The 22300-nt window shown below is 42.5% G+C and overlaps 1 long non-coding RNA gene across 4 annotated transcripts in view; it reads left to right on the top strand.

The window, feature by feature from the left end:
• Positions 1–5463: 5463 nt before the first annotated feature.
• Positions 5464–22300, top strand: part of LOC109503415 — a 66768-nt gene continuing 49931 nt past the window's right edge. For all 4 annotated transcript variants that reach the window (XR_006584553.1, XR_006584551.1, XR_006584550.1 and 1 more), the window contains exons 1-2: positions 5464–5600; positions 8248–8435. This is a non-coding gene — a long non-coding RNA (uncharacterized LOC109503415). The remainder of the gene's footprint in view (positions 5601–8247; positions 8436–22300) is intronic.

The raw sequence follows: 22300 nt of genomic DNA, 5'->3' as shown, positions 1-22300 counted from the left end.
AAGGAGAACTGAGGCCAGCCATCTGATAGAATACTCTTTTTTTTTTTTTTAAATATTTATTATTTGAGAGAGAGAGAGACAGAGGCAGAGAGGAAGCAGCGGAGGGGCAGAGAGAGGGGGAGACACAGAATTGGAGGCTCTGAGCTGCCAGCACAGAGCCCAACGCGGGGCTCGAACCCACAGACCACGAGATCGTGACCTGAGCTGAAGTCGGCCGCCCAACCAACTGAGCCACCCAGGCGTCCCAGAATCTTCTCATTTTTAAACTGAGAAACCTAAGGTGCAGAGAAGGAACATGACTTGTCTGGATCAACATTCAACTGTTATTTACTTACTATGTACTTACTATGTAAAGGGCATAGAGATAGAGTGGTTAGGAGAGGAAAAAAAAAAAGGATTTTGGGCCTGGGTCCTGTCTTCTAGGAGCAAATACTTTCATTCAACAAATATTTATGATCCAAGTTATGGCAGCCACCTGGCAGCCAGGTTTAGTTTCTCTCCTCGTTTAGATTGTAACTGCTCCAAACTCAAAGGTTACTTCCTCTCACATAACGAAACAAGTGATTCTCAAACTTGAGCACACATCAGAGTAACCTGGAAGCCTTGCTAAAACACAGATGGCTGAGTTCCACCTACAGAGTGTCTGATTCAGCAGGTAGGGGCGAAGGGGGATGGAAGGAGGAGAGGGACCTCAGAATCTGCATTTCTTAAAAGTTTCCTGGTGAAGCTGATGTTGCTGGTCCAGGGATCACACTTTGAGAACTACTGGGTTAACCCATGCTTAGCGTCCACAGCTCTGAAAACCAAGATGTTCTTTGGAAGAAGGCCATGAAATATTGATATATCCACTCTGAAAAGTGAAATGTATAATTTTGTGCTAAATATCAGCTACCATCTTAGAGTAAAACTCAATCTAGATTGGGATCCAGGGTTTATGCAAATCTTCAGGACGTGAAGATTGTACCCTACTTCTGAATTAGGTAGAGATGGTGATTATTGAATTTCATTCTGAAACACCTCCATCCATCTCAGAGAGCACCAATGTTCTGCAGGAACATGTTTTCAGAAACCACTGAATAAATCATACAAATAATAAGACCCAAAATTTTTGGTCAGGGGGCACCTGGGTGGCTCAGTCGGTTAAGCGTCCCACTTCGGCTCAGGTCATGATCTCATGGTTCATGGGTTCCAGCCTTTTATCAGGCTCTGTGCTGACAGCTCAGAGCCTGGAGCCTGCTTCAGATTCTGTGTCTCCCTCTTTCTGCCCTTCCCCTGCTTGTGCTTTCTCTCTCTCTCTCTCAAAAATAAATAAAACATTAAAAAATTTTCAGCCAGATACCTTAAAAATGAACATCTTTTGGCTGGGGTGACTGAATATTGACAAATCACGGCTTTGTTAGAATTGCTGCTAATCCTAGGAGAACCTTGCCATGTGCTTTATTCAATCAGATTACAAAGGTTGAGAGTGGCAGATATGGGACTAGAAGTCAGGCCTTCCTGTACTGTCAGCACTTTGTCACTGCAGCATGGAGCTTTCACAGACATGCCCATTAATCATGTCCAAGTTATGACTGTAACAATGTACTAGTTGCCACAGGGTATCAGTTAGTACATTCACAGGCTTGGAGTCCAGCAGACGGGCTTGAATTCCGCTTCCTCCACTTATAGTTGTGTGATGTTGCCCAAATTATCTCTGAGCTTCAGTCTCCTCGTCTATAAAATGGACATTATACCCATTTCAGAGGGTTGTTGACAGAATGCAATGAGATGACATATCATATTATAGAAGGCAACCAATAACATGTTAGCTTGTACTTGGGTGAAGAGATAAAGGAAAAATGCGATTTGTCTGTTTTGTATACAACAGCGGACAAAACCTTCCTGCTGGTTGTAGGGAAATGCCCTAGAGGTATTGTAATTACATAGGCCTGTAAAGCCCAGATGCCGGCACTCTGGGCAGGGAAATAACAGAGATTCCTGGCATCTCCTGGTGATTCTTTTGCACTATCTTAATGCTGGGATTTTCCCTTTGGCTATATGCCTGGCACTTCCTCTTGGGGCCTTAGATGTGTTTGAGAATTTCAGGTGAACTGCACTTCACGATCAAGGGAGCCTTGGTGATGATTCTAAGAAACAACTTGCATTTTAGTATCACCTACATTTTAAACCATGGAACACTGGCTGGATGGGGTGGGGGGGGGATGTGGTGGTGGGTCACTCTCTTAATCCAACCCAGGGAAATCCAAAAAGGGGGCAGCATGTATTTGCCCTGTTGTTCTCCAGATCAGCTGATATCAGAGAGCTATATTCCACAGCCCACATTTCCTTGGCATGTTACATTTGAGAGTCTTCAGGATTAAACATTTTTTTCCATGTAATTTTGTAGGTTTTCTAAATTCTTGAAATCTTTGTATAAGGAACATAGGGACCCCAGGTCCTGTGGTATGGTTATGCTCCCTAAAGCTGGTGCCAACATGGGCATGCCCAGGACACTTGGGTGGGCATCTCGTTTGCAAGCTTTATTTTGTTACTTTTTAATTTAGAAGGAATTATTATTGGGTGCCTGGGTGGCTCAGTTGGTTAAGCATCTGACTTTGGCTTAAGTCATGATCTCACGGTTTGTGAGTTCAAGCCCCACGTCAGGCTCTGTGCTGACAGCTCAGCTGCTAGCATTCTGTCGTGCTCTCTCTCTCTCTCTCAAAAATAAACATTAAAAAAAATAAAAAATAAAAAGAATTATTATTTAAAAATAAAAAGGCAAAATCACACAAAGCATGGGTAGCACCCCCAATTCTAGAGCCAGGCAGACTGCATTGGCATCCCAGCCCTTCCACTTATTAGTTGTGTGACTCTAGGAAAGTCACTTGACTTATTTAAGTCTCACATTCAACCTTGTAAAATGGGCATCCTACTGTGGTGAGGAGTTAATGAAATAATTCATGAAGGTATCCAGCAGGGTGCCCCAAGGAAGTCAGGACTCCTGGCTGTTTGCTCTCCCTGAATCCCACTCATAGCACTTTTTCCTGTGATTGCGGTAATACAGTTGTCGATGTTTGTCTTCTCTGCCACACTGAGCTCTCTGAGGGCAGGGATCATGTCTTTCTGACTCCACACTATACCTCCAGAGTCTAGCATAAACACTCTGGCCTCGAGGGATCTTATGAATTATTAGAGGAAAATGAATAAATGTACAGAAATCATCAGTTTTCAGATCCCAGTAAAAGGAACCCCAAGAGGTTGTCCAAATTCTTTCCAATATCTTGAAGTTCCTTATCTGACGGAAGTGGGCCATCAGCGGGGGTTTGGTAATCTCTTGGTTAAAATGTTATTTTAACCTGATCGCTATTTTTTTTAACCTGAAAAACTGTTGCACACGATTTACCTGGGCAACCATAAGACACTAATAGAGTATAATCTTTTGTTTTCCTCCTCACAGATTTTAAAACCCTTTGGCAAATACTTTTAAACAATGCGGCTGCTTTTCATTTTTAAAGTAGCTTCGAAGTTAATCCAAAAAAATCTGGATAACCCGGACTCCAGTCTGCTTGACTGTTCCAACTATCTATTAAGCCCAACACAAAGTTTGCTCTGCAACTTTCAATTATGAGGTGTAAGTATGAATTCAATTGTTTATTGAATTCATTATGGCTTAATGAACGAACAGCTTTAAAAAAGTTTACAGTCCTAACAGAGGCACCACTCACTTGATACAATTTAACTGGTGGGCATTAAAATTGAGGAACACTCTTTTATGTACACACTACTCTCAGACAAGACAAAACAAGCCCTTCTATCAAATGTGCATTCATTTGCAGACTCTCGTGTACAATTATTATTAGTTGACTTTTAAAATTAAGACCTGATACATCAGTCCCCAAAATACTGACTTTTCACTAGTGTCCCGGCAGGTAAGTCACCAGGAATGCCTCCAGAAATCCACACACTCCTGGTAGCTTGCCAGGGGTAGGGGTACCACTCAAATGGTGCTACCCCGGACAGCCTGCGGGCCTGTGGAAAGCTAGAAGGGGCCAAGGAAGTGCTTACCTTGCTTCTGGGCAGGCTGCAGAGTTTTCTGGGTCTGAAACTAGTCTCTTCTGCTGCTGCTGCTGCTGCTGCTGCTGCTGCTGTTGCTGCTGTTGTTACTACTGGGGCTTATATACCCTACTCCTACCAAGCTTTCTGATGGAAACTTAAACTAGAAACTGACTTGTTCAAGTTGCAACACTGAAAACAACTCTCAAAACCTTCTGGGGGAATTTCAAGAAGTTCCTTTTTTTTTTTTTTCCCCATGTGTATCAATAATGCTGAGGGAACACAAGCATCAAAATCCCAGGTAATGAACTAAGAGGAAGTGACTTTTGGGTGGGGAAAAAGGAAGGAGATGGGATGCTCACTTGCTTCTGTTGACATCAGGGTCAATGGGCTTAAAGCCTGCCTGCAGCAGGCAGCCTCCACAGACAGGAGAAGGAAGGCCAAGGAGAGTTCACACAGGAGGCCAGGTTCAGGTCAGAATCAAGCAATTGTAAGCCAGAGGGTCCAAAAGCAAACTGTATGGTTCTTCTGAAGTCAACGAGAATGAGATGAAGGGCAAAAGGCTTAGTATATTTGAGGTTCCCCTCTTCCACATTATTCCTTCAACATCTGGATTTCAGAAACATCCCATTACTACCCATTGTGGCTTCATGCACCACACACGCGCCTGTACATTTATACAGGCACAGCCATGGGAAGATGGTAAAAATGTGTATTACTAGTAAGACTCAAATATGGAGGGATACAGCTCATGCTCATAGGTAATTGCTCACAGACAGGTGGGGACAGAAAGTGAAATATCCACAGTCAGGGATATAGACAACCTATGCCACACTCAAGGCACACACCGGACTATAACCTCACACTCCTATGCACACAAAACCATAGAGCCCTAGGAGCTCTATACCGATGCACAGAATTAGCAGAATTAGCTAGAAATTCCTAGAGGAATTTAACATTGTTAAGAGGAGTGAAAGGTGAACACGGTGTTAGACACCCACAACCATTCTGCACAAGAGCAGCAACAGAAACACTAGCTGGAACACCAACACCAAGTACAAGCCCACAAATGCACGCCGATAGATACAGGCCGTACCCAGGGCCGCCGAGAGAGGGCGCTGCTGCGAGGCCGTGCCAGTCCCGCGCCGGCGGCCCGAGAGCTCGCTCTCACCCGCGAGGTCTCCATTTCGGAGCACAGTCCCCAGTCCCCGCCGCCTGGGAAGTTCCTGGGCCCCGGCAGGGTTTCAGGTGGACGCAGCTTCCCATACTAACTTTCCTTGCAGTTTCTGCGCGGGGAAAACTGGAGACCGGGCGAGAGCAGCGGAGCTTCCCAACCGCACACTTCCTCCCTCCGTTTGACCCATCCGGGAAGGGCGGGGTCTGCTGAGCTGGCAGTCCCACTGTTTATCCGACCTGGTGCTCTGGCTTGGGCGGAGACAGTACCTCGAGCTCGAGTGCCTTCTCCCACCTCCTCTGCCCTCTAGGCTTCAAGGGAAACAGAAGTTCTTCTCAAGTTAAACAACAAAGCGAAACGTCCTGTATCCAAGTCATATGTAGATATGAACAAAGTAAGTTGCATTGTATTGGGTTGTATGATACCGTGTGTGTGTGTGTGTGTGTGTGTGTGTGTGTTCACGCGTGAGCTCTCCTGCTTGTTACCATGGGCATCTCTGACGAATATAGCTGGACGGTGATGCGGAAGGGACCTTTCCACAGTTTGATTTTTGTTGTTATGTGAGGCACCTGTACACTCACACACACATACATACATTAAAATATGTACCAATGGGGGGGTTTCTTTCTGTAAAAATGTGTTTACTACTCCCAACAAGTCATCAAAGATTACTTAACAGAAAACTTAATATAAAGTTGGCAGAAATAGTTTCACCAGCTTGTTTACAGTGGCTGCATCACCACAGGGGAGCCTTTCTGTGGCCTTCCTTAAGTACATACTTACATAAAATAAGACAAGTAAGACAAAACCATTTTACCAATGTGTTCATAAAAGCAGCCTCAGAATTAAAAAAAAAACTGATTTGAATATAAAATCTAAGTAAAAATAGCGTGCTAGTTTTGCAAAAGCAGGTTCAAGGTAAGCCTTGCTCCCCCCCCCCCCCCTGCCCCGGCTCAGATTGCAGCCCCAGGACCAGTCCTGTGTGAAAGGTGTGTGGGACCACCTGCACCAAGGACAAGTAGACCTGAATTCCGGCACCTGCTGTGCACATTACTTAACTTCTCTAAGCCTCAGTTCTCACATCTGTAAAATGGGGTTAATAATAGTACCCGATCTTAGGTATGTTGTGAGGTTAAATGAGGTGAGATGCAATGCACTTAGCACAGCATCCTGGCTAAGTGCTTAATAAGTGGCTGATTTATCTATCTATCTATCTCTATCTATCTATCATCTATCTATCTATCTATCTATCTATCTATCTATCTATCTATCTATCTATCTATCTATCCTGCCTGTCCCAGGAAGACTTTTGGTAGCTTGCTAGGGGACATTGAAGCTAGAAGATGAGTGACAGAATTAATGGGAGGAGCCTGAGATAGAGCTCCTAATAGTCCTCATGCCATGAAACCCTGTGGCTGCAGCTAGCCACTCATTTGGCCCTGAGCATCCAGATAACCAGGATGAGAAGGAAGAACCTGCACTTGCCCCATCTCTGCCACAGGCCCGACTATTTTGACAAGTCCAGTTTACCTATGAAGAAAGTACTTCTCACACTTTATCTGCAGATAATAAAGAATTCAGGTTCTCAGGCGCTACCTTCAGAGATTGTTAATCAGTAGATCTGAGGTGGGGCTCAGGAATCTGCATTTTTTTTAAAATTTTTTTTTTCAGCGTTTTTATTTATTTTTGGGACAGAGAGAGACAGAGCATGAACAGGGGAGGGACAGAGAGAGAGGGAGACACAGAATCGGAAACAGGCTCCAGGCTCCGAGCCATCAGCCCAGAGCCCGACGCGGGGCTCGAACTCACGGACCGCGAGATCGTGACCTGGCTGAAGTCGGACGCTTAACCGACTGCGCCACCCAGGCGCCCCAGGAATCTGCATTTTAATGAGCTTGCAGGTGACTCTGCTGTGGGGATCTTGGCCTGCACTTTGAGACACTCTGAATAACCCCAGTGTGCCACTGTCCAGAGATAACATCTTTTGCCTTCCTTATCTCTGGACACTCACAAGGCCGGACGGCACTCTGGTAATGTCAGCCAAATGCCCATTATCCTGATTTCATAGAAGATGTTTATCACCTTGCCCCACATCACAGTCCAGACTCTGCCCCAAGTAAACTGAACCACAGCCTGTGATCTCCCTCAGATTCTTCCTGTGGAAAAGTAAGGTCTGCAGGCAAACAGCAGGCAGGCTGAGCTGTAAGAAGGAGAGGATCCCCCTAGAAACTGAAAATAACTTGAAGAGTTTTCTGACCACAAAACTTTTTTTTAAAATTTTTGTTTATGTTTATTTATTTTTGAGAGAGAGAGAGAGAGAGAGACAGATCATGAGCAGGGGAGGGGCAGAGAAAAAGGGAGACACAGAATCTGAAGCAGGCTCCAGGCTCTGAGCTGTCAGCACAGAGCCTGATGCGGGGCTCGAACCCATGAACCATGAGATCATGACCTGAACCGAAGTCGGAAGTTCAACTGACTGAGCCACCCAGGCGCCCCAAAACTTTTTTTTAAAAGATGAATGCTCTGAGCTTTCTAATACAAATTTCAAATAAAGGGGAAGCCTTGCATACTCCTTAAAATTAAAATGCTAAAAAAATTACACAAGCAATACATGCAGGCATGCTACTGTAAAAACTTCAAACACTACAAATACATGCAGAATAAACAGTTGAAGCCCTGATTCACATGGTGGTTAGAGGTCACCATTGCCAACATTTTCATGTATATTTCTCCAGAGTCTACTCCTGACTTTTTTCTATGCATTTATATCTATCTGGCTATATAAATAGGGTCATACTATACATATTCTTCTGTAAATTGCTGTTTTCTCACAATAGTCTGTTTTGTGTCTAGTGGTTACTTGTATCTTGCTGGAGGTCACCTAGAATATTCTGTCTGGATCAGTTAGGGCGCTTTGAGCTTTAATCTCCAGCTAGCTTCTCTCAGCCTCCCAAAATAGCTCTCTGGTTCTAGGCATTCATCCACACAGGACAGCATCTAGGATAATAAAGGACTGTTTTTTCCTTGTGTGTCTCTCTTAGGAGCAAAGAATTTGTCCTGGAAGTCCTCGTATTCTTCTCCTCATCTTCCTGGTCACCTATAAACTGATCATTGAGAAAGAGAATGGGCTCACAATGAAAGTCAGGTTTTACACTAGTCTGTTTTGCCCTGAGCTGTGGAGAGGATCAAGATCCCAGAGGAATGGATACTCCAACTGGGTGGGAACCAGGTAGGTGACTGAGAGTCAAATATAAGTGGTTAGGGCTGTCAGTGAAGTAAAGAAATATGACAATTAATTTCACACAAGACCAAGTGTTATTCCCTCAAATGATTAGCTGCTTTGAGGGGACACTTCTAGTTTAGGGGCATGGGAAGTAGCTCCCACTTGCATGGGGGATGTGTGCCTTTTTTTCATCTTTATTATTATTTTTTTTAATTTGTTTTTAAAATGTACATCCAAGTTAGCATATAGTGCAACAATGACTTCAGGAGTAGATTCCTTAGTGCCCCTTACCCATTTAGCCCATCCCCCCTCCCACACCCCCTCCAGTAACGCTTTGTTTGTTCTCCATATTTAAGAGTCTCTTCTGTTTTGTCCCCCTCCCTGTTTTTATATTATTTTTGCTTCCCTTCCCTTATGTTCATCTGTTTTGTATCTTAAAGTCCTCATATGAATGAAGTCATATGATATTTGTCTGTCTCTGACTAATTTCACTTAGCATAATACCATCTAGTTCCATCCACGTAGTTGCAAATGGCAAGATTTCATTCTTTTTGATTGCCGAGTAATGTTCCATTGTATATATATACCACATCTTCTTTACCCATTCATCTGTCGGTAGACATTTGGGCCCTTTCCATACTTTGGCTATTATTGATAGTGCTGCTATAAATATTGAGGTGCATGTGCCCGTTTGAAACAGCATACCTGTGGGATGTGTGCTTTAAAAAAAAAGACTGGAGGTTCTATGGCCAAAAACTTAACAGTGAATAATCTGAGTGGTATGATCATAGATGATTTTTGTCTTCTTCTTTTTGATTTCCTTAATTTTCCAAAATGCCTGTAATGGACATGTATTACTTCTCTAGTCAGAAAAAATGTCATTGAAAAAAGACATGAATGAAGCACGCAAAAAAGGCAGAATATGTCGTGGTTAGGAATTTGCTTTCTAGAACCGGACAGTGCTAGGTTAGATATGGTCCATATTTATGTCATGTAATTGAATGTGCTCTTGGGATGAGAGTTGCCGTGTCACTGCTGAAGCGCTGGACTTTATGGGTGGCAGTGGAGACCCAGTGTCATGGGTGTGGTGTTTTCCTGGAAGCAGAAGGCAGTCCAAAGTGATCTCATTCAAGTTTTCAAGTGTCATTCAGATATGTTTTTTGTTTTAATGCTTTATAAGAGATCCCTAAAGTCAGCTTCTTTTTTAAAGGGGCTGAGGTGTCTTCACCTACCTCCTTCCCTTCAACAGTGAGTCCGGTCACATTTCTACAGTCACCCTTCCATCTGGGTCTGCTCTGAAGGCAATGGGTGTCAGATGCTGTCACTGCAGAAGTCCGTTGCCCAAGTGGGCATCTCTGCCTGCTAGACTGGACGGACTGCACAGTAATACAAGTGTTCCACTTTGTCATTGATATCTTCATTTGCATATGGAAATCTTTTTCTCTTCCTTTCTAAGTGCAATTTTATGTTAATCCCAGTGAAAGGAATGGGTGTGCAGGCCGGAAGTGGGTGTGTCCTGGGCTGTAGGGTTGCAGAGGTATCTAAATGCTTATGTTAGAAAGCTGCGGGAACAGTTGGTCTGGTATTACTGTCACCTGAGACAGGTAGAACCAAGCAAGGTGGGACCAAGGTGGAGAGGGCAAACTTCTGGGGTGAAGTGCTACCATCTACTGCGTCTTTCCACGTCAACTCAAACCAAAAGACAATTATTGCATATCAACTGGCCACCCCCCTGCATTTGTAGGGTAAATTGTTAAATCATCGTTCAATAAAGCATATTCCTACTGCTAGAATTTCTGGGAGCATAGAATTCTCTAGACACGAAGTAGCTTGGACCAAAAATCAGGGCCTGACATTTGGAGCATCTTCCACTGTGACTGTTGGTCTAGGACTCATATTTGAGCCTATGTTAATTTCTCTCTTTATTAGGCGTTTATATTCATCTGGGCTTTTTTTTTTTATTATATCTTGCTCTGGAAACCTATCCTGGAAGGCAGCTATTGACCCTGGTCTCCTGCCCTGTCATTTTCTCTCCAATTTTTGGCTTTAAAAAATCCTTTCTATTTATCGATCTATATTTATTTTTGATGGTACTTTAAAAAAATAACTCATGCCCCTGGTTAAAAAAAAAAAAATCAAGTAGTACAAAGGTTGTTAGATATGTCTGTCTTCTGTAGGTGCCTCCTGGATTCCCCAGTGTGAAAACTGTTTATACCACAGATCCAAGGCAGGCTGTTCAAACTTACCTGTCACATTTGGTAAAGACCCTCCAGTCATTTTACGTGAATATGTAACAACCTTTAGACCATGGGAGATAGAATGGTTTGATGTGGGCACTGCCGCCTACAGGATTTGCTCATGTTGGGGAGACCCGATGAGGCGTGAAAGTTAAATAATGCCAAGACAAATATGTGGCTTGGTACCGGGCGGTTAGTCACCAAACTGATTTACACCTAGGGCACTACCGTGTATGTGGCGTAAGCACCAATGATGATGAAATGCCACTCTGGAGTATTTGAGAGGCCAGAGAAATTTAGCAAAAGGGAAAAGCAGCATCCTCACTTCTATCAAAAAGCAGCACAGCAAACAGACCCTGGAGTTGATCAGTGTTGAGTTTTGGTCTCTGCTCAGTTCTGCCACATGGATGACCTTGGACAAATCACTTCAACTTTCTGAGCCTCCGTGTCCTCATCTGAGGAAGATGGGACCTCTGATAGTGTACAGCTCTGAGAGTAGATACAAAAATCAAATTACATTCTATGTACAAGGTGGATCAACGGGGGCATCTGGGTGGCTCAGTCGGTTAAGCGTCTGACAGTTAAGCGTCAGTCAGTTCGGGTCATGATCTCATCGTTTGTGGGTTTGAGCCCTGCGTTAGGCTCTGTGCTGACATTTCAGAGCCTGGAGCCTGCTTCGGATTCTGTGTCTCTCTCTCTCCTTCTCTCTCTCTGCCCCTCCCCTGCGCACACTCTTGTCTCTCTCTGTCTCTCAAAAATTAATAAATGTTTAAAAAAATTAAAAAAAGAAAAAAAGATGGGTCAATAGATGGTAACTCTTATTAAAATTAAATAATATAAAAAAGGAATGTGGTTCGTTGCCAGACGAGTTTCTGGTCTTATGATGGAGCAATTATTAGGTCATGTAATAGCAAAATTTTAATAATGATTTTGTCTTTAGTAGTTTGTTTCTTTAATTACTTTTCATTGGACTACATGTTACTGAGCACTTACTTTATGCCAGATGCTATGGCAGTGTAGTAGAAATGCTGTCCCTGCAGTGATGCTCTCACGCATCCTAGGGGGCAACCAAAGAGCCAAGAGGCAATGACACTGGGGTGTGATACATCTTACGATGATGATCAGGGTAGGGTGCTTTACAAACATACTCGTCATTGGGGTGGTGGTCACAGAAGGCTTCCCAGGAGAGGTGATGTCTAAGCTGAGACTTGAAGAATGAGGAGTTGAGTTTGTATGAGAAACAATAAAAGCTAACATTTTTGAGTATGCTTCTGTCTGCCAGGTACCATGCTATGTTTCCTGTGTGTTTTCCCATCCAGGACTCAACAAAACTATGAGGCAGGTACTGTCTTGCCCACTTTACAGACGAGAGAACTGAGGCTCATAGATGTGAAGTTAACTTGCCATAGAAAATGTAGCTAGTAAGTCAAGAGGCTGAAATTGAAACATCATGTGTTCAAGTCCATCAGTACCATCTGTCACGCAAGGCCACCCTATATTATGTTTATGAAGTGAGGGCTACTCAGGTTAGCAGGAAAGGCATTATCCTCAGCCAAGCCATATATAGGAGGCCAAAGGAAGAATTGTTTTTCAGATATGTGAGCTATAGGAGGGGAGGAGAAGGATGTGATTCCAGTGGTTTTTGAAAATGATGCATCCAGATATGATTAGGTGAGGTGAGGAGAGACTGTGGGCAGAAGGCTCAGGAAAGAGAATGCAGCGGCAATCCGGTATGAATGGATGAAGACGGCACTCATGTGTCCTCCCCCTGCAAGGAGGGGAGCCACATGGCCGTGTGATTAGAAGCTCCCAGGTACCACTGGACAGAAGCCTAGAAGATGGTTAAAAGGAAGCAAGCAGAGGGGTGAGAGGATCAAGCAAATACACTCAGTGTTTGGAGCCCTAGGGCAGGCCACATCTAGACAAATTAGCTGTAATTCAGTGAACATTCTCCATTTCTGGCATCCAACTGGATAGTCAGAGTTCCATACAGATTATTTTTGGTTCCAATCATGAGTTGTGCAAGGGGAACCGATGGGTCTGGGTATTAACTGCCCATGTATCACTGTTTGCAGTGATCCATGTATTTTAAAATGAGCAAGAGTCATTTGGACCCATCAGTTTCTGAGGCAGAAACTTCCCCTAAGAATGATATGTGAGCATCAATGGGGAGTCCTTGAATGCTGTCCTCATAATGGCAGCTGACTTTTATTTAGAGCATTTGTTTCTTGCCAGGCACCAGTGACAGCACCAATGACAGGTTGTTAATTCCCATAACAACCCTGTTATAGGCAAAGACCCTGGAGGTAGAGACAGAATGAGTGTCAACCAGCAAGGAGGGGCAGACCTGGGATTCATGATCTCAGATACCACCCTGGACCAGAGACCTGTGCCAGGGCTACTGATACAGTTGGCCCATGTTTCTATGTGAAGGGCTGTTTTCCAGGAAAGCCTTTTGAATTCTTTGGGCTTGACAGGGCCAGAGTCAAAATGTGGGCATTGGTCTGCCTCACAGTTATTTATTGAATGACAATTATATCCTAGGCACTGTGCTAAGTTTTTCAGACACAGCAGTGAGCAAATAGAGACTCTGCCCCCATGGAGGTAAATACGTGTATGCAGAGGGACAAAATACCATGAAGGAAATGAAAGGTGGAAGAGATGGAATAACAGAGAGACCTGGCTGCAATAGGTCGGGGGAGGCCTTCCTGACGAGGTGGCATTTAAGATGAAAGTGAACAGGATAAAAGCAAGTAAGAAGACCCCATAATGAGAGAGCGCTGGGTGTGTCTGAGGAGCGGAAAGAGGGCCAGTGTGAGTAGAGCAGAGGGCTGTGGGAAATGCCCTGCAAGGCTGAGCAGGCCCTGGGCTGCGTGCACTAGTTAGGATGGCCTGTGTCGTGGGTACCTTTGGCACTGAAAGGTGGAAAAGTCACTGAGCTGAAGCAGCCACAATACCCAAACCAACACCTAGATATGCTTTGTAATCAGGTCGGTACAAATGAGGTCCCTGGGAGCTGGAAAACATTACTGACCAGAGCAGAGGTTTCTAAACCTTCTCAGTTTACAGAACCCTGAGTGCCTCAGTGACTTTTTTCATGGCACCCTTAGGCCAAAAGAGATACCTAATGGTTTCATTTATTAAGTAGGTTGGTCCAGACAATTTGATAAGTCTTTATGTTCTGACAACTTTTTAGTAGTCATTTGAAAACAACAATACGCACAGATTGAAAGAAGAACATAATATTTTTATTGCTTCTTAAGTCATGCAGTTACTAATGGGCTGTGTGTGGAGTCAGATTGGACACGGCCACCTTCATTTCCTGTTCCACATGGATTTCCTTATGGTACAGTATGGTAACTGCTGAAAACATAGCTTTGCAAAGATATGCTGTCATTGAAAGGAATGTGGCATGCTCTAGTATTGACACACTGAGCAGTCCTGAGTCAGTGAAGTGCTCAATAGATGTTGCGTATCCCGTGTTTCCTTTGGGGATTTTCAAATACCTCACGGCACTTCTGTGAATTTACATGGTACCCTGGGGGGATTTGGTATACAGGTTGGGGACCACAGAACTAGATATTTCAGATTATAGAACCAATATCATCCTTTGCTGCTAAATCCAAAGCTGTATTTGAGTACATAGTAGTATTTTCTGTGAAAATTCCAAGAAGCAAACTTGCTACTCTTTCCGAAATCTGTATCCTATTTGTCCTTAAACCTCTAGCGATACCCCAGAGTGCTAACACAGTCTGACTACTTTTGATAGGGGAGAGGAGGAAAAGCAGGAGAAACACGTATGGATCTTCAGCAATAGCATGAAAGCATGTGCTGGTGAAGAAAGAGGAAATGAGTATGTGATATGCAATAGCGATTTTGGAGCCCTTGATGAAGAAATGAATGCTCCGATTCTGAAGGGTTGGTGGTTGTCAGAACCTGCAGTTAAGTTAGCTAAGCCTTGGGGCCTTGCGCTTTGTAATCAGGAACATCCTGCCAGAAGGCAGTTATAGAACATGCCAAGAAGAAATTTAACCCCCGGCTCCACCAGCACATTTCTTTGGTTGCTCTCATCTATTTCCTTAGCTGGATGCCATTCTTGGTGAGTGAGAGAAAGTGTGAAGATTAGTGAGCAGATGAGCAGACCTGTCTTTGGAATGCCCCAGAACCTTGCTGCAATATAAATACCATGTTGTCTCAAAGAATAGTAGTCAGTAGAACCAGTTGACTTTAAGGCAATTTAACTTTCTCTTTCTGCATGACACCACATATGTAAATTTTCCAGGTTGGTTGGGATACTGATGAAACCAGTTCCCATGGGAACTGAGAGATATCCTTACATCATTTTTGTGATGTAAGGATAATCAGCCAGAGAACACACAGTATCACTCAGAGATAAGATGTGTTCTCATTGGTCAACACTTTAGGCATGAAAAAATACACTCTGAATGAAGAAGGGCTCCTAGGTTGACTTTAGGCTATCTCGTTCTATCTGGCAGTTGACCAGAGAGTCACTTCCTGGTGGGGAAATCCTAGCCTTGGAAATGTTGCATTTGTATCATCACCTTGAATGATCTGAGTTCTCTCTGCATGGTGTAGCCATGTGAGTTTCCTCCTGGATCTACTGACTTTTGTCATGGTATGCCACATGGAGAGTGGGGCCAGTGGTTAATTTATGCAGAAGAAGCATGACTTTATTGGGGGTTGAGATGGGAAGCAGTAATATATCCTTTTAAACTTGGATGACCTGAACTGGAGCCACCTTTTCTCTCTACATATTTCATTTAAAGTAAACTCATCCTACCTTTTGAGGTGGAGTATAAGACATAGTTAAATGTAACAGTCTCTAAGAGCCCAGATGCTTAAACACAGATTTATTTTCTATATGGCATTGGGAAAGGTACTCAATTTTCCTGCGCTGTACTTTTCTCATGTTAAAATGTGGATACCTTTCCTAGTGCTTACCACAAAGGGCTGTTGTGAAGATTGAGGTACACACTGTGTATAGAGGACTCATAGGCTTTATTAACAGAACCTAGCTCACAGCAGGCACTCAGTACCTGGTAAGTTATTTTTATTATTTTAAGACTGTTATCCTCCAGGGCTATATACATAGATTATAAGGTTCTTCATGTCAAGATGCCTCTTTCCCTTCTAAATCTTACAGTATTTAGAATACTATCAGGCAAAAATTGGTGCGGTTGATGAATAAATTATAAAAATATTTCCCAGTGGATACTCAGGCACTTCTGAAGGCAACAAGAACTCTCAGCGTCCTTGGTCATAAAACTAACACAGTCAAACGGTCCTCAATTACAGTTCCAGATGCTCATACCTCATTTTCTTCTATATCCACTCAGAATTATTGCATTTGAAATGAACATATCTTTATTCAGATTCTCTCATTGTTCTATTGGAAAGTTTTAGAGCCAAGGCTTGAAGTAAAGGCCCCTTATTATGCTACACTTGTGGGATGATAAACTCTGGGGCTTTTAGGAGCCAGGTATGAAAAGTAAACAAGGGAAGGGTACCACGTGTGGATGGCATTGGAGACATCAAAATACTAGGGTGGTCATGTACCATCTAAATGAGTTTAAGTTCCATTTTTAAAGGTTAAGACCTGGGCACCTGGGTGGCTCAGTTGGTTGAGTGTCTGACTTTGGCTCAGGTCTTGACCTCACAGCTCTTGAGTTCGAGCCCCACATCCAGCTTGCTGCTGTCAGCATGGAGCCTATTTCAGATCCCCTGCCCCCCCCCCCCATTTGCCCCTCCGTCCCTCACTTGCACTCTCTCAAAAATAAACATTAAAAAATATAAGGCCTTTATTTTTTAGAGCAGTTTAAGGTTCACAGCAATATGGAGGGGAAGGTACAAAGAATTCCCATATACCATCTGCCCTACCTTCACACGTACAGCCTCACCATTATCAACATCCCCACCAGAGTGGTAAGTTTGTTTCAGTTGATGAACTTACACTGACATGACATTATCACCCAAAGTCCATAGTTTACATTATGATTCACTTTTCGTGTTGTGCATTCTGTGGGTTTGGACAAACGTATGATGACATACATCCATTATGATATATAGACTATTTTCAGTCTTAAAAATCCTCTGCACCCACCTATTCATCCTTCTTCTCTCCATTCCTGGTAACCTCTGATCTTTTATTGTCTTCACAATTTTTCCTTTTCCAGAATGTCCTATGGTTGAAATTGTACAGTGTATAATCTTTTCAGATTGGCCTGTTTCACCTAGTAATGTTCTTTCGTGCCTTCTCGTGACTTAATCCTCATTTCTTTTCGGTGATAAATAATATTCCACTGCCTGGATGTACTGTAGTTTATTTATTCATTCACCTACTGTAAGACATCTTTGTTTCTTCCAAGTTTTTCCAGTTACACATAAACCTGCTATAAACATCCATATGCAGACTTTTGTGTGCACATAAGTTTTAAATTCCTTTGGGTAAATACCAAGGACAGTGATTGCTGGATTGGATGGTAAAAGTATGTTTAGTCTTGTAAAAGCTGTCAAGCTGTCTTTCAAAGTGACTATACCTCAAACTCAGTTCAAAAAACAATATTGTAATCACTACAACAAACATGTCTGTGGGTTGGATTTGACTGCACTGACTGATTGCAACTTCTGGAAAGGGTGCGTGTAAAACTTGCCAAGGTATAATAAAGCTCAGATTTCTGCACTAAGAATCAGAGCGAATATGACTTCTCTTGATATCTCTTTGGTCTAGGTGAAAAGTGATGAAATAACAGTTATCTTCTCTTCAAAGTGCTCAGGACAAAAGTGCTTTTAGTACAATGCAGGCAACCAAACACATCTAGGAAGACAGAGCCTCTCCAAGGAAGCATTGAAACAAGTGCATCCATTCATTCATGGTTTCATCCATTCACTCATCCATTGTACTTATTGAATGCATAGTGTATCATTTAGTTGAGAGGGAATCCCTTTCCATGAGGAGTTTACAGTTTAGCAGGGGAAATAAGCCAAGTGCTCAGATGGCTGTTAAACAGGACAGGATGAGAGAAGTGCTCCAAGACCACTCGAAGTGCCAGGGGAATTTAAGAGGCAGAGAGAGCATGCCCACCTGGGAGGATGAAGGCAGATTACATGAAACAGGAGACAGTCACAATAGATTTGAAGGAAGGGGCTACGTTGTGATCAGGAGAAAAGGGATGGGGAGGGGACAATGAGGTAAGAATATGCAGGGGCGAGTGTCCAAGAGATGCCAAATAGTTCCCTTGAGTTTAGTGTCCGCTGAAGAAAAAGTGGGCAAGGAAGCTGGAAAGATGACAGCAGACAGATACACAAATAATTGACAAGAGCGGTTGAGCACTGTGAGTAAAGCCCAGTTAATATCAGAGAGAAGAAAAATTCTGGCTCTTCACTGAACGGGGGCTGTTTACCCCAAACTCTCTGTGCTTTGGTTTCCTCTTCTGTAAAATGAGGATAATACTAATACATTAGTATTTACTTATTGTAAAGTTCTTAGAAGAAATAATACTACTTACTGAGCAAAAACCATGTGTCAGGTTCTATGCCACATGCTATATATGCATTAACTGATTTTATTCTTACAATAACCTTATGAAGAAGGTATTTTATAAACCCCAGTGATGTCTAAGGAAAATGAAGCACAGAGAGAAAAAGTAATTCAACTAATGTCATAGGGTTAGAAAATGGCAGGGCAGAGATAATGAGATCCTATGTAATGCATGATTTGCCGAGGTCATGCTTGTGAGCTCTTAGCTTAGTGCCTGCCTGTAGCAATCACTCAATAAATGCTAGATATTATTATTAATTCTATTACCATTGTCGTTTGACTGGAGGAATCACCTTAGTTTCATGGAGGAGGAGATATTTGCAATCAGCCTTGAGGGTGGGTAGGCTTTGGACAGGTAGGGATGGGGCGGAAGGACTTTCTAGGCCATGGGCACAGCAGTAGCTGCCCAGCTTTGCAATGGAGATGAGGAAGGAGACTCCAACACTGGATCCATGGCTCCAAGGGAAGCAGGGGAAAAGGATTCAGCTGACAAGGCAGTAAAATGGCCTGGCTGTCTGGCAGTAGACAGTGTGTCAGCATTGGAGGTTTTAAATATAGGAAGTGTGGAGTTCAGAACTGTGCTTAACTTTCTGTTTAGCGAGCTAAACTGTCTCTTCTTGGGGCCATGCTGTCTGTCCTCCAGGGCAGGTCTTCAAATTTGAGTCCAGGCTGGCAGGTGCCCAGTACTGATGGTGATGCTCCAGGCTGGGAAAGGAAACAATGTCTTGGAGATAGGAATCTCTATTCAGTAGTCTAGCTTTCATTTTAGACTCCTCTCTCAATCGGCACAGGCTGTCTTTGGGTGCTTGTGAGTGCTTAGAGGTGAGGGGAGAAAGAGAAACCCAGTAGCAGAAGCGCTCCTGAAAATCATGTGGCTTTCTGCACCATCTCTCCCATTTCTCTCTTCCCTGGTGATACTTCCTTTTAAGATCCAAAAGAGCAAAAGCTGACTTAAGCCATCTCTAGGGCCAAACATTCCTGGGTGAAAATGTGGGGCTTCTCAAGAGGAAATGAAAGGACACAGAGATGTGGTGGCTTTAAGATTTTCTGCTGTGATCCACTGGATATATTCATGTTGAAATAGAAAGATAGGTCTGAGAGTGTGATGTAAACTCAGGTGTTTGGAGTTTCTCCTGGAGGCACACAAAGGGAAAGAACTCTCCAGAATCATCTTGGTGGAGTCTTTGGCTGGAAAGCAGACTGTTGGAGTAGAAAGGGCACAGAAATAGAAACCAGACCACCTGGGATCTTCTGGTTCAGTGTTTTCCAAAGGTCAAGTGCCCTGTGAGGTGATTCTAGACTGCAAGAGAACAACTCATTATATAGTTACAAATCCCAAATGAGCACTTTGTTCCCCCATTGCAAATTTAATTTTCCATCCCTTAGATGCCATCAATGAGGAAGATTCAGTTTTGGGCTAGTGTGTCTTTAAGACCTTTCCATCACTTGTTGATGTCTCTTTTGATCAAGGAGCAGGCCTTGGACACATAGGCTGTAGCAGGCAATACCATCCATTCCAGAGGGTCTCATCCTTGGCTCACATTGCTATTTCCTGGGGAGAACTTTAGAAAACTACTTAGGGCCAGCATCCTTCATCCCCTAAAGAGTTCTAGTTTAATAGGTCTGGGATAAAGCCTGGGCATTGGGACTTTTCAAAGCTCTTGAGGCAACAGTTTCTAATTAAAAACATTTTATGTTGTATCTATTAGTCTATTCATGGCAAATTATATCGCTTTTATATTTAAGATAATGAAGTAAAATTTCTTTTCAATATCAGTTGACTTAAGTAAAAATAGTAAGTGCTCGTTAAGAAAAAAAAAACAAAACAAAATGGAATGGAATAGTGCAGGTGGTATTTAGATGTGGCAAAAACAAAATATGCATTGAGTGAACTTTGTCAAACTCTCTTTGGATCTTTACTTAGCTCTACAAATTCTGATTTCCTGTGGGCCCAGTCTTCTCAACAATAAAATGGGAACAGTTATCCCATGGCACCTTTTACTCAGTGGGTTTACCTTGGGAATCAAATGATTGAACTTCAAGTTTGACTTGCTAGACAAATGTGATGAAGGAGATGAACCATGCTACAGGGAGGGGCTCATTGGCAGATTTATAGTGACCTGGATCTGGGGCATCTTAGATGAGGATATTTGAAACTACCGACTTCCAGGTAACATCTTCTCTCTCTCCCTGCCAAGATGATCCACTGGTTCCCATGAAAGGTATCATAATTTCCATTGATGATTGATTTACTCCAGTGGCGGTAAACTAAAGAACAACTCAAAGTTCTACCAAGATCTCAAAGGGTTGCATATTTGAATGGAAGCCAGACGTTGAACGGAAGCAGAAAGAAGAAATAAAAAAGAGTTGAGTGGAAATAAATGAAATACAGACTAGAAAGACAATAGAAAAGATCAATGAATTTTTTTTTTTTTACAAGATAAACAAAATAGACAAACCATTAGCTAGATTTACTAGGAAAAACAGCGAGGGGACTCAAATAAAATTAGAAATGAAAGAGGAGGCATTACAACTGATACCGCAAGGAAAATATGATGAATGAACAATTATCTCCTATTCAAAGTCTCACTTTATCTTCATTTCCTGAGACAGTAATATGATATTTATTTTTATCCTTTTAATGTCATAATTAACAGGTATAGATTTCTAAATGTTAACTCAGTCTTAAATTCCTATAATATACTACTTGGTTATAATATATTGTCCTTTATATATTGCTGGCTTTAGTGCATCAGTGTTCATGCGTGATATTAGCCTGTAATTTTCCTTCCTCAGAATATTCTTGTCAATTTTTGATATCATGGTTATGGTGGCCCCCAAATCAGTTAGTGTTCCATTTTATTTATTGTAGAATCTGACGTAATTTCTTCTTTAAATACTTGGTAAAACTCATCTGTAATGCTATCTGGGCCTGTGGTTTTCTTTGGGGAAATATTTTAAATTATGTATTCAATTTATTTAATGTTTACAGTATTGTTTCAATTTTCTATTTCTTCTTATGTCAGTTCTGGTAAGTTACATTGTTGTAGGAATTTGTCTATTTCCTCTAAAATTTGAAGTTTAGAAGTACAGTTTTTAATATTGTCCCTTATGATATTTTCAGTGTTTAAAATATCTATAGTAATGCCCCTCTTCATTTCTGCTCTTGGGTATTTGTTCCTTCCTTTTGAACTTGATTTGTCTCAGTAAGGATTAATTTTTTATTTAATTACTTTCTGCTCTTACTGTTTTCTTTCTTCCACTTTATTTAGGTTTAGTTTATTTCATGCCTAACTTCTTGAGATAGAAGCATAAATCATTGTTTTTTTCAGATTGTCCTCTTTTTTAATATATGAGTTTTAAGATTGTAGGTTTTTCTATACACATGATCTTAGCTTGAGCTCCCAAATTAATCATCATTGGTTACCCATTGTTACATCACTAGCTCCTATCAGAGTGCTCAGTCTCTCCTATGCTCAAAGTGTTCTAAAGCCTTCTTATTTCATTTAGGATAAAGTCCAAATCCTTACATTGGTACATTTGTCCCCCCACGATCTGCCCCAACTCCCTCATTGGTTTCATCTGCTGCTGCTCACTCCCATATCCAGCTTACTCCAGCCACATTTGCTCCCTTGCTGTTCCTTAGAAGCTTCAGACAGATTCCTGTCTCTGGAAAGTTTATACTTCAGATAAACACATGACTTGCTCCCTCCCTTCATTCAGGTCTCTGTGAGATGTGCCTTTCCATAAAGGCCTTCTATGACTACCCTACATAAAATAGCACTCTTAGCACACTCTATCCCCTTTGTCTTGATTTACTTTCTTTATTATGTCTCTTTGCCAAATGACACAAAATAAATTTAAATTTGTTGGTTCCTCCCTTCTTCCTTATCTCGAATGTAAACTCCATGAGAGCAAGATTTTTTAAATTAATTAATTAATTCTGGGGGCGCCTAGGTGGCGCAGTCGGTTAAGCGTCCGACTTCAGCCAGGTCACGATCAACTTCAGCCAGGTCACCATCTCACGGTCCGTGAGTTCGAGCCCCGCGTCGGGCTCTGGGCTGATGGCTCAGAGC

This window comes from Felis catus, chromosome A1 (assembly GCF_018350175.1).
Source record: "Felis catus isolate Fca126 chromosome A1, F.catus_Fca126_mat1.0, whole genome shotgun sequence".
NCBI classification, from domain to species: domain Eukaryota; kingdom Metazoa; phylum Chordata; class Mammalia; order Carnivora; family Felidae; genus Felis; species Felis catus.
The sequence above is the reverse complement of the archived record's forward strand: the minus strand, read 5'-3'. Positions and strand labels throughout refer to the sequence as shown.